At 41.2% G+C, this 10,886-nt stretch overlaps 1 pseudogene; it reads right to left on the reverse strand.

Annotated features, from left to right (window-relative positions):
• Window positions 1-639: 639 nt before the first annotated feature.
• Window positions 640-8,453, reverse strand: LOC147886342 (uncharacterized; annotated as a pseudogene).
• Window positions 8,454-10,886: the final 2,433 nt, after the last annotated feature.

Genomic DNA, 10,886 nt, shown 5'->3' on the forward strand with positions numbered 1-10,886 from the left:
CAGGAACTCAACAGTGCCAATCGACTTCTCAACAACTCCTCTACTCAGTAGCAGCAACAAACAAAGGCTTCAAGGGAATAACGAGCACAACAACCAATGCCTCTCGACATGCAACTCTTCAATTGGATGATCGTCGTTGACCTACGAGACCTTCTGCAATAAGCGATAGTGCCACAACTCTATGACCCAAACCAACGCTATTTGAAATCCAATCGGCACAACGGGACTCAAACAAATCAAGCAACGTCTGGTACAACTCTTACAACATACTACGCGGCCACATCAACGAACACAAGAGGGGAGCGTCTGAAAGAGGCAGTTTCGGAGAGCTCAGATTGCACTCTCTGAGTTGTAGTTTCTGATGAAGATAGAGAGGGAAGAGCAGGGATGATTTTGTTCAACTGCATCGGTCGTTTTTTGCTCAAAATTTGTAAGTTTGGAAATATCTTGCATGAGTCTCAACGATGGAGTTCTTGGGCCTACGCAAGGCTCACAGCTTCACAGACCAAGCAGTAATCCATAGTGATGCGAAAGGCGCTAGCTGTGATAAAAGAGTTCACACCAAAGCTCTAGCCTCCCTCCTCGACCAACGCCTTCTATCTTCGTTGCTTTCAAGGTGGCTCCAACCCCTCTTGGTCTTTACACAGTTGCAGCGCCTGTGCAGCCAGTTCTCTGCCTCACCGGGTGCGCAAATGGGTCTACAATAGCTTGACCACCCTCCTGCTTTACAAGCCTTGCAGCTAAGGCCATCCCACCGCCCTCCAAGCCCATGCTTCCAAGGGCGACGCTGGATTATGAGCAACATCCGTGAGCAGCACCTGTGAGCGGTCTCCAGCCGCCTCACAATGAGTTATGCATAGGCAAACACAGCTCCTGCATTGCCAGAAGCCCGCTCCATCACAACTAAGCAGCAAACGACCTTATCCTCCACTCTCTCATACGGTTCCCATTCATTGACATGTGGCAGTTAAAATTCAACTCGAGCTAAGCGAAGTAGAATTGTGGTTAAATAGTTGGTCTAGAAGTGGACACGTGGCACCTTATCCCAATTACCAAGGTGAAGTCACATTGACCCTAGGTTTGCTCAATGGTCAAGTAACTCACACTGAACCAGGGTTAGGTTTTAGTTCAATATTGGTTAACTGCCACATAAGCATGCACAATCAGTAGTGCCACCTAAGCACATAGCCCCTGCCAAGCACAGTCGTGCAAGCAGCATGTGAATAGGCAAGCCACATCATCAAGGCCCCCTCTTCTTCACAAAAGCTTCAACAAGCCATAACTTGCAATCCAGGAAGAATTTGCACACGCTCCAAAAAGGAAAAGTGATCGTCTTTTTGAGCTCTACCCGTCTGTCATGTCAGAATCATTGTATATGCAATTAGACACTGCCAATATTGAAAGAAATCAATTGGTAAGACCTTTGTAACAAATGGAAAAGCAAAGCATGAATGTACACAGCAAGCCGCAAGCACAAGTGTATGAGATGACCATAGCAAAAAGCATGGCATCCACAGAAAAAGCATCAAGGCACATGGAAGAACAAAGCATCATGCAGGTAGCTACACCAAACAAAGAAGCAAACGAGTCGTCATCAAGCCATGAGCCAAAAGGTGACATCAATGGAATGTATTGAGAAACAAAAACCTTGCCAACCTTGCCTATGTTTTGTAAATCAAACCTGACCACCTGAGAGTAGCTATGAAAGCACCCAGGGGAGGTATTGACATGTAAAAGCCACACTTTACCACCTTAAGTAGCAATGCATGCACTAAGGGGAGGTGATGGAATGTAACTCACATCTGACCACCTTGCAGTAGTCAAAGGATCATGGCACCAAGGGGAGGTGTTGAGAGATATGGTGCCATGAGCACATAGATTAAAGGGCTAAGGTATGGTATAGGAAGAAAAAATTAAAGTAGCCACCCTAGGATGTGGACTACATGATGTGGACATGTGGATTGAGGATATCCACAAGGAGAGATGTGGATGAGAGGATCCCACATGGTTTGACTATTCTAAAGGCTCAGTCTATATAAGAAGCCTATCATGTATAGTTGAGAACACAAAAATTGTAAGAGATATAGATTTGCAATCTCCCTCTCATGTCTTATTTAGTGTGCTTTGAGCCTCCGTAGTTCTTATGTTTATCTAGTTGCACTAGGTTTAGCGCGATCTTACATTCTTTAACACATGTATCAATGGATCTTTAAAAATGAAATCTTCGATTAATTAAATCATTAGTATGCACCTGCTCACAGTGATCAGGAAGAACAAAAGCATCACTTTCATCAGTCCAATGTTTGGTGGAGTCTATTGCAAAGAAACCACTACTATCTTTTCTCACTGTCGCATGGGGACCCTTGTTAATAGTTCTAAACAATTTTACATCAAGAATGAAAATACTAAATCGTCTGAAATCAACTTCATAGATTTCACGTATGGTTCCACAATAATCCAAGTATGAGGAGAGAAGATTGGTATCCGAAGCACTTGCGCGGCTATCTTGTGTGAAGTTAGCCATGACTCCACAATCATACATGACTCTCTTTGAATCGATGTGTTCCATGTGAAAATGTCATCCATATGACCATAATGCACTGTAATTTTTGTACTGTAAAAGAGCATCATTAAAACAATGAAGATGCATCTATTTTATAGCATATATTGCCACAAATAATTACTTAATTATGTCAAGAGGTAAGAAACTTACATGCATCATACATCCAGGTGATAACTCTCGTTCATGCTCGTTTATTGTCTCTCCATTGCGTTCGGCTTTACGTAGAGCCAGTTATAGCCAATCAAGTGACATGTGAGTGGGGAGAAGAGCTAGATCCCATGGATATGGTTGCGATCACCTGTACATTACTCTGAATCTCATCCTTGCATTTATTCTTTCTACTTTGGCCACTTCATATCTCTCAATCCACTTCTACATCTCAAGGCTATTGAGGATACAAAACTTATTGAATTTCTCCATTTGGTCTTCGCTCATCTTTCTTTCAATCCCTTTTCCTTGGGGAACCTTGCCAATGATGCGATCATGATTCTTGTTATGCCAAGCTTGCGGCATATCGGGATCCATGGATGCAAGAAACTCCGTGATATATACTAATGACTCTTGCACAAGCCATCCCTCTACCGTGCTTGCTTCTGGTCTTGCTCTTTGTCTTACAAATCCCTTCAAAGTTTTCATAAACCGCTCAAGAAAAAACATCCATCGACTATGAATGGTACCTGCAATAGCCACCTCATCAACTATGTGCACAAGCAAGTGGACTTGAGTTGTCATAATGCTCGAGGGAAAGTGCTTCTGGGGCAAGCATACGGCTTCAATGGGGATTCCACCCTAGCCTTCTGGATGCTCGATATGGAGATCTCTTTTTGAGATATCCACCTATTTCACATGCCCATGTAAGATATTTTCGTAATCAGTCTACAAATTATTCAGCTTAAATTGAAAAAAATGCAATCAATGCAATCTGATAGTAAGCATACCTCACAATACCACTGATCTTGAATATAGCATTTCTAACATCTTCCTCTAAGCACCCTTTTATTGTAATTGGGAGGATGAACTATCAAAGCAACAAAGAATTCATGTCAATAATATAACATAATCATAATTATGCTAATGCATCACGATTATCGATACACTAATTCTACAGCTTAGAATACCTGTAAGACCTTGTGCCCATCATGGGACTTGAGCCCACTAAGGTTATTATCCTTTGAAAATGCTCCTTTCAAGCAATGCATGTACCCTGTCAGTGTTTGAAAAGAGGCAATGTCCACCTTGACCACTGTCTCCTCCCTCATAGAGAGGATCCACATTGCTTTCGAGAGGACAACTTTTCCCGAAGCATGCACTTGGGGCCACAAACGAGACATCCTATTCATAGCACGCAAGTCTTCTTGCACTCCTCTCGAGTCTTTGGAACCAACCAAGTGTGCCCAAATAGTAGTCCCCACATTCTTCAAGATATGCATGGGATCCAAGAGATGATTGATTTGTAACTGACCCCAATAAGGAAGCTCGTGAAAGATCGATAGCCTCTTCATACCAGGAGGATGTTCCTCTCCATTTGCCCTCCAAGCTTGAATCCAATCACTTGCCTTCAAATATGATGGTGGTGGATCAAGCTGACCTCCACGTGTGAGATGGTCCAGCGGAAGGTATCGAGCATGACCTTCATAAACATTTTTTCTCATATGTTTGGAGTATCGTTCAAGAGATTTCAAACCTAGTCCACAAACAGGACAAGCATGGTAACCACTTGTAACAAGTCCTACATGTGTGCATGAATGTGTTAGTATAAGACATGCATGCAAAAGAGAGTCATAAAAGCATAATCCTATATTATACTTGTAGAGACACAACTGTGTACCTATGCACTCTCCATATCCTGGGTGGTCATGCATGGTCCACATCAAGATACCCATGACCAAAATATCATTGGTATGTCTAGGAGCTCTAGAAATATCAAAGACCCACACTCCTCTCCATAATATATGTAACTCCTCTATCAAAGGTGCCATGTACATGTCCATATTTTTTGCCTTGTACTTCCCTGGCACAAGTAGTGCAAGCATGAGGTGTCCCTTTTTTATTGTTAGCCATGGTGGGATATTGTAATTCACCACGACTATGGGCCATGTCGATCAAGATGTTGAGCATAATCCGAAAGGATTCTTGCCGTCCGTGGCGAGCCTAAGATGTAAGTTGTGTGGCTCCCTTGTAAAGTCCGGCCACTGATTCTCTATGTGCTTCCAAGCTGCACAATCTGCGGGAATCCTCAATGTGTCATCAGTGGACCGATGAGATGCATGCCATGTCATCAACTCCGCTATGGATTTGCATCAGAACATGTGTTGTATTCTTGCAATGATGGGAAAGTGTCTCAAGACCTTTACCGATATCTGCTCACCCTGCAAGTCATCTCTATATCGTTATTCCAAGTTTGAGATGAAAAAAATCAATGAAGAGCATTTAGATCAACAGTTTCATCAAGTCTAACATGGCAAACAAGTCTATCTCTAACTCTATACCGACTTGATCTCCTATATCATCATCATACTCTAGCATCGTACGTTCACCTAAGAGTACTTTATCATCTTCTTCAATAAAATGTTAAATATTTTTGATCGTCGTCTTCTTCCTCAATATCGTGATCTCCATCTTTCTCTCGTATGATGTCATTATGTGCATCTTCCTCTTGGCTCATATTGTGATCTTCATCTTTAGATTCATCTGGATCAATTGGATCCCACATCTCCATATCCACATCTCTATCTTCAGAAATTTGCTTACTTTGTGATGCAACCTGGATCACGTACCACCATCTTTTATTAGAACGATCCGGATGAAAAACCACCTATATTGAAGATGGGTGCCAAATGCCATCAATTATATATATGAAATTATGCTTAAATACGTGTATCAATGGATATTTAAAAATGAAAGCTTCGATTAATTAAATCATTAGTATGCACTTGCTCACAGTGCTCAGGAAGAACAAAAGTATCACTTTCATCGGTCCAAAGTTTGGTGGAGTCTATGGCAAACAAACCGCTACTGTCTTTTCTCATTGTCGCATGGGGACCGTTGTAAATAGTTCTAAACCATTTTCAATCAAGAATGAAAATATTAAATTGTTTGAAATCAACTTTATAGATTTTGCGTATGGTTCCACAATAATCCAACTGTGAGGAGAGAAGATTGGTATCCGAACCACTTGCTTGGCTATCTTGTGTGAGGTTAGCCATGACTCCACAATCATATGTGAGTCTCTTTGAATCAATGTGTTCCATGCAAAAATGTCATCCATATGACCATAATGCATTGTACTTTTTGTACTGTAAAAGCACATCATTAAAACAATGAAGATGCATCTATTTTATAGCGTATATTGCCACAAATAATTACTTAATAATGTCAAGAGGTAAGAAACTTACATGCATCATACATCCAGATAATAACTCTCGCTCACACTCGTTTATTGTCTCTCCATTGCATTCGGCTTTACGTAGAGCCAATTATAGCCGATCAAGTGACATGTAAGTGGGGAGAAGAGCCACATCCCGTGGATATGGTTTCAATCGCCTGTACATTACTCTGAATCTCATCCTTGCATTTATTCTTTTTGCTTTGGCCGCTTCATATCTCTCAATCCACTTCTGCATCTCCTTGCTATTGAGGATACAAAACTTATTGAATTTCTCCATTTGCTCTTTGCTCATCTTTCTTTCAATCCCTTTTCCTTGGGAAACCTCACCAACGATGCGATCATCATCCTTGTTATGCCAAGCTTGCGGCATATTGGGATCCATGGATGCAAGAAACTCTGTGATATATACTAATGACTCTTGCACAAGCCATCCCTCTGTCATGCTTGCTTCTGGTCTTGCTCTTTATCTTACAAATCCCTTCAAAGTTTTCATAAACCGCTCGAGAAAAAACATCCACCATCTATGAACGGTACCCAATGGCCACATCATCAACTATGTGCACAAGCAAGTGCACTTGAGTTGTCATAATGCTCGAGGGAAAGTGCTTCTCAAGCAAGCATATGGTTTCGATTGATTCCACCCTAGCCTTCTAGATGCTCGATATGGAATTAATCTCTTTTTGAGATATCCACCTATTTCACATGCCCATGTAAGATATATTCATAATCAATCTACAGATTAATCAGCTTAAATTGAAAAAAATGCAATCAATGCGATTTGATAGTAAGCATATCTCACAATACCACTGATCTTGAATATATCATTTCTAACATCTTCTTGTAAGTACCCTTTTATTGTAATTGGGAGGATGAACTATCAAAGCAACAAAGAAGTCATGTCAACAATATAACATAATCATAATTACGCTAATGCATCACGATTATCGGTACACTAATTCTACATCTAAGAATACCTGTAAGACCTTGTGCCAATCATGGGACTTGAGCCCACTAAGCTTATTGTCCTTTGAAAATGCTCCTTTCAAGCAATGCATGTACCCTGTGGGTGTTTGAAAAGAGGCAATGTCTGCCTTGACCGTTGCCTCCTCTCTCATAGAGAGGATCCATGTTGCTTTCAAGAGGATAACTTTTCCCAAAGCATGCACTCAAATCCACAAATGAGACATCCTATTCATAGCACGCAAGTCTTCTCGCACTCCTCTCGAGTCTTTGGAACCAACCAAGTGCGCCCAATTGTGTAGACCTCATCTTTTCTTAGGTGCAAGTACTTGGTCCATATAGGATAACATTGTTTTCTAGAAAATGCGATTTGAGGCTCTTTTCCATAAAAACACCCTATATCGTGTTTATTAGCAAAGCGTGCTAGAAGTGCACAAGCATATAGGGAGGACAAAATGAATGATACTCTAAAAAGCCTCCTCCAAAAATAGGTTCACGCAATCACTAGATACTCTAAATATAGTACCTTGATGACTAGTTTTGGCATGTGTTTTCTCCCATGATTAGCCCCACCTACCTATACTTGTGCAAAAGCCACAGTCGTGATCTATCTCCTGCATCAGCATCAATTAGGCATTTACTTGAACTTGTCTGGAGATGATGTTTTTGCATCAAGAGAAAGGATATTTTGCTAGAAAACGTGATATGGAAGAGAAAAATAAAGAAAGAGCTTAAATCACGTTTTTTAGCAAATTTTGCTTAAGACCAATCTAATCAATCAGTTGTACTCCACCATCCTCCTAAACCCTAGATTACAAATGAGATGTGCTTACCTGGGCTTGTGTGTAGAGCTAGAGCTGTGGTGGAGAGGTGTGAGATGGGAGCTGGGGTGGTTGTGGTTGTGGAGCTGCAGTGGGTGGTGGTGGAGCTGGTGAGGTTGGAGTTGGAGCTGCACTGGGACTCTATGATGGAGGTGGTGAGGTAGTGAGGTTGGAGCTGGAGGTGGTGAGGTTGGGAGCTAGAGGTGGTGAGTTAGTGAGGTTGGAGGCAACTGAAACTAGAGATAGGGATGAAATGAAGGGTAACTCTACTTAGAGGCGATTTTGTCTCAAAATGTGTGCAAGCAATCATGGGGAAATAAATGCACAAGTACCTAGAAGATCGTTTTCCACATGTGGCTGACAAGACAGATGTGTCATGCATTGAAAATTGTGCCCTTTTCCCTTATCTACACTTTTCTCCATCCCTCTAGCAGTTTTGATCTACACTCTCCTCCATCCCTACGCCAAATCCTTACCTTGCATCACTGCCATCATCCCCCCCCCCCTTTACTCCCATCATCCCTTCAACACCCCCCCTCCCCCCCTTACTCCCATCATCCCCCCAACCCCCCCCTTACTACACCTATGCAAGAGCCACACTAGCCATGGACAGAACAAATCCAGGTACTCATATATACCACTTAGGAATTTGCTATATTTGTGGGTAGTAGTGTTTTTTTAATCTGTGGTTGTGTAGACCTCACCTTTTCTTAGGTGCCATTGACACAGCACATAGAGAATAGCTTTTTTTGCTAGAAAACGCCATTTGAGGCTATTTTTCATTAAAACACACTATATCGCATTTATTAGCAAAATATGCTAGGTGTGTAAGAATTAGATAAAAAATGCGATTTGGAGTAGTTTTCCTAAAGAAACATGAATATCGCCTTTTCTAGCAAAAGGTACTAAACTTATTAGTATGTATCAGCTTGAGAAGAGCTTGATGGGTGCCAGCTTGATGGTTGTCAACTTGATGTATCTTGAGCTATAGTGGGTCAGTGTGGATAACAGTTTCATGGGTGTCAGCTTGATGGGTTGAGATAGAGCTGTAGTGGGTTTGGGGGAAGGACCTGGAGCTGTACCGGGTCAGGGTAATAGAGCTATTGAGGTTGTCTATCACAAGCCTATAGGGAGGAAGATGAAACTAGAGATGGAGATGACAACGGGAATGATTAAGTCTGGTAGCTTGGTCTAAAAATAGGTGCATACAATTACTAGATACTCTAAATATAGTACCTTGAAGGCCAGTTTTGGCATGTGTGGCTGACAAGTATGACTTGAATAGATATATGTGCCATCTCCTCTTATCTTCACTTTTCTCCATCCATTCAACAATTTTGAATCTTCATCTTCTTCCTCATCTTCATCTAGACAATACTTTAGACCTTGCTTTTTTCCCATCATCATCCCCACCTACATATACTTGTGCAAAAGCCATGGAGAGAAAGGATACAGGTACTTAAATACACCACAGTCTTGATCTACCTTTCCAATTGTCTTCTTCATCTATCTAATTCAACTGCAAGAGCTAGTAGTCATCTGCTTCATCTTTTGAATGATCAAGACAACTATCTTGCAGATTCACCTGAATTTTATTTGGACATGATGTTTTTGCATCAATAGGACTTTTTGCTAGAAAACACAATTTTAGTCTATTTAATTATAAAGACAGACATATTGCATTTTTATGCAAACTTTCAAAGAGGAGGAGCTAACCATCTAGGTGATGCACCAAGACCTGTCAAGAAGACCATTGACCTCTCAGCTAATGCTGTAAAGGAGGAGAAATCTTCTGGTAAGAATTTCTATATGACTGCTTCTGTTTCTTTTTAGGTATATGTGCAAGAGTCATTTTTTGATTTTGTATGATGCAGTGAAGAGAAGAAAGCCCGATGACAAGGGTTCAGACAAAGGTGGACAATCAGTTGGTAAGGGAAAGGAGAAGGAGGAAAAGAAGTCACCCCAACTGCAGCTCTTTGAATTCCTGCAAAAGTCAGAATTCCAATTGTACTATCACAAATACCATGATATCTTCATTAAGGAGCTGGATTTGTAGTCTCTTCTGACACAGCACAAGGATTTTCTTGGAGAGATTATGAATCCTTCCACAAGCTTATAGTTGAAGGATCAAAAGTTATCAACAGCAAGACTTTTGTACATGTCAAAGACATTGCTACAAACGATAGGATGAGGTATCAGATGCATAAGGAAATATGCACTGTACACAAGGGCAATTTCAGGATACTTGAAGAGGCACTTGCATTTGCCATGTATGTACACTATGGTGATGGATCAGTTGAGGACCCAAAGGATAGCAATGAGGAAGAAGAAACAGACAAAAAGTCAGATCTACCAGAAGTGGAAGAGAAGATCAACCTGATAGAGGAAGAGCTTGCAGTTGCAGCATTGGACCTAGTGGCCTTTTTGTATTTTGCATGGGCTTTTTTTATGCATTTCACCGTATACAACATCATTGGTTTTATATAGTGTCATGCACATCTTGTATTTGACTCTATTTTATTCATGATCCGCATTGCCTCCTTCATTCCATTCCTTGTTTTTATCATCTACAAAATTTTAATTATTAGTTATGTTCCAATGGCATATCGTGTTTTGGTAATTTAAGTGGTTGTTGTACACGTACGGTGGAATAAAGGAATAATAAATTGTGTAAAGGATTTGCATGTCCATGTGCCGGATTGGGCTCAAAATTTGCACAGGTCCTAGACCCTATGGTTTCAATTTTTTGCAAAATTTGAATCCCATCCGATACTAGATGTCGGCATGGGGAGGTCAAAGGGCCCATTTTCACCCTATGCACCTCGTTACATTAGTCAAGGTGCAAAATATGGAATGGGTCATTATGATTTGCATGTCCATGTGTCCGATTGGGCTCAAAATTTGCACAGGTACTAAAACCTATGATTTCCATGCTCTTGCAATTTTTGATTCCCATCTAACACGAGATGTGGGTACAGGGGGGTCAGAGGGCCCATTTTCACCCTATGCACCTCGTTACATTAGTGAAGGAGAAAAATATGGAATGGGTCCTTAGGCTTTGCATGTCCATGTGCCTGATTGGCCTCAAAATTTTCACAGGTCCTCAACCCTATGGTTTCCATTCTCTTGCAAAGTTTGAGTCCCATCCAATGTG

Source organism: Dipteris shenzhenensis, chromosome 24 (genome assembly GCF_047967505.1).
Source record: "Dipteris shenzhenensis isolate YYH24624 ecotype China chromosome 24, Dip_SZ_1.0, whole genome shotgun sequence".
Taxonomy (NCBI): Eukaryota; Viridiplantae; Streptophyta; class Polypodiopsida; order Gleicheniales; family Dipteridaceae; genus Dipteris; species Dipteris shenzhenensis.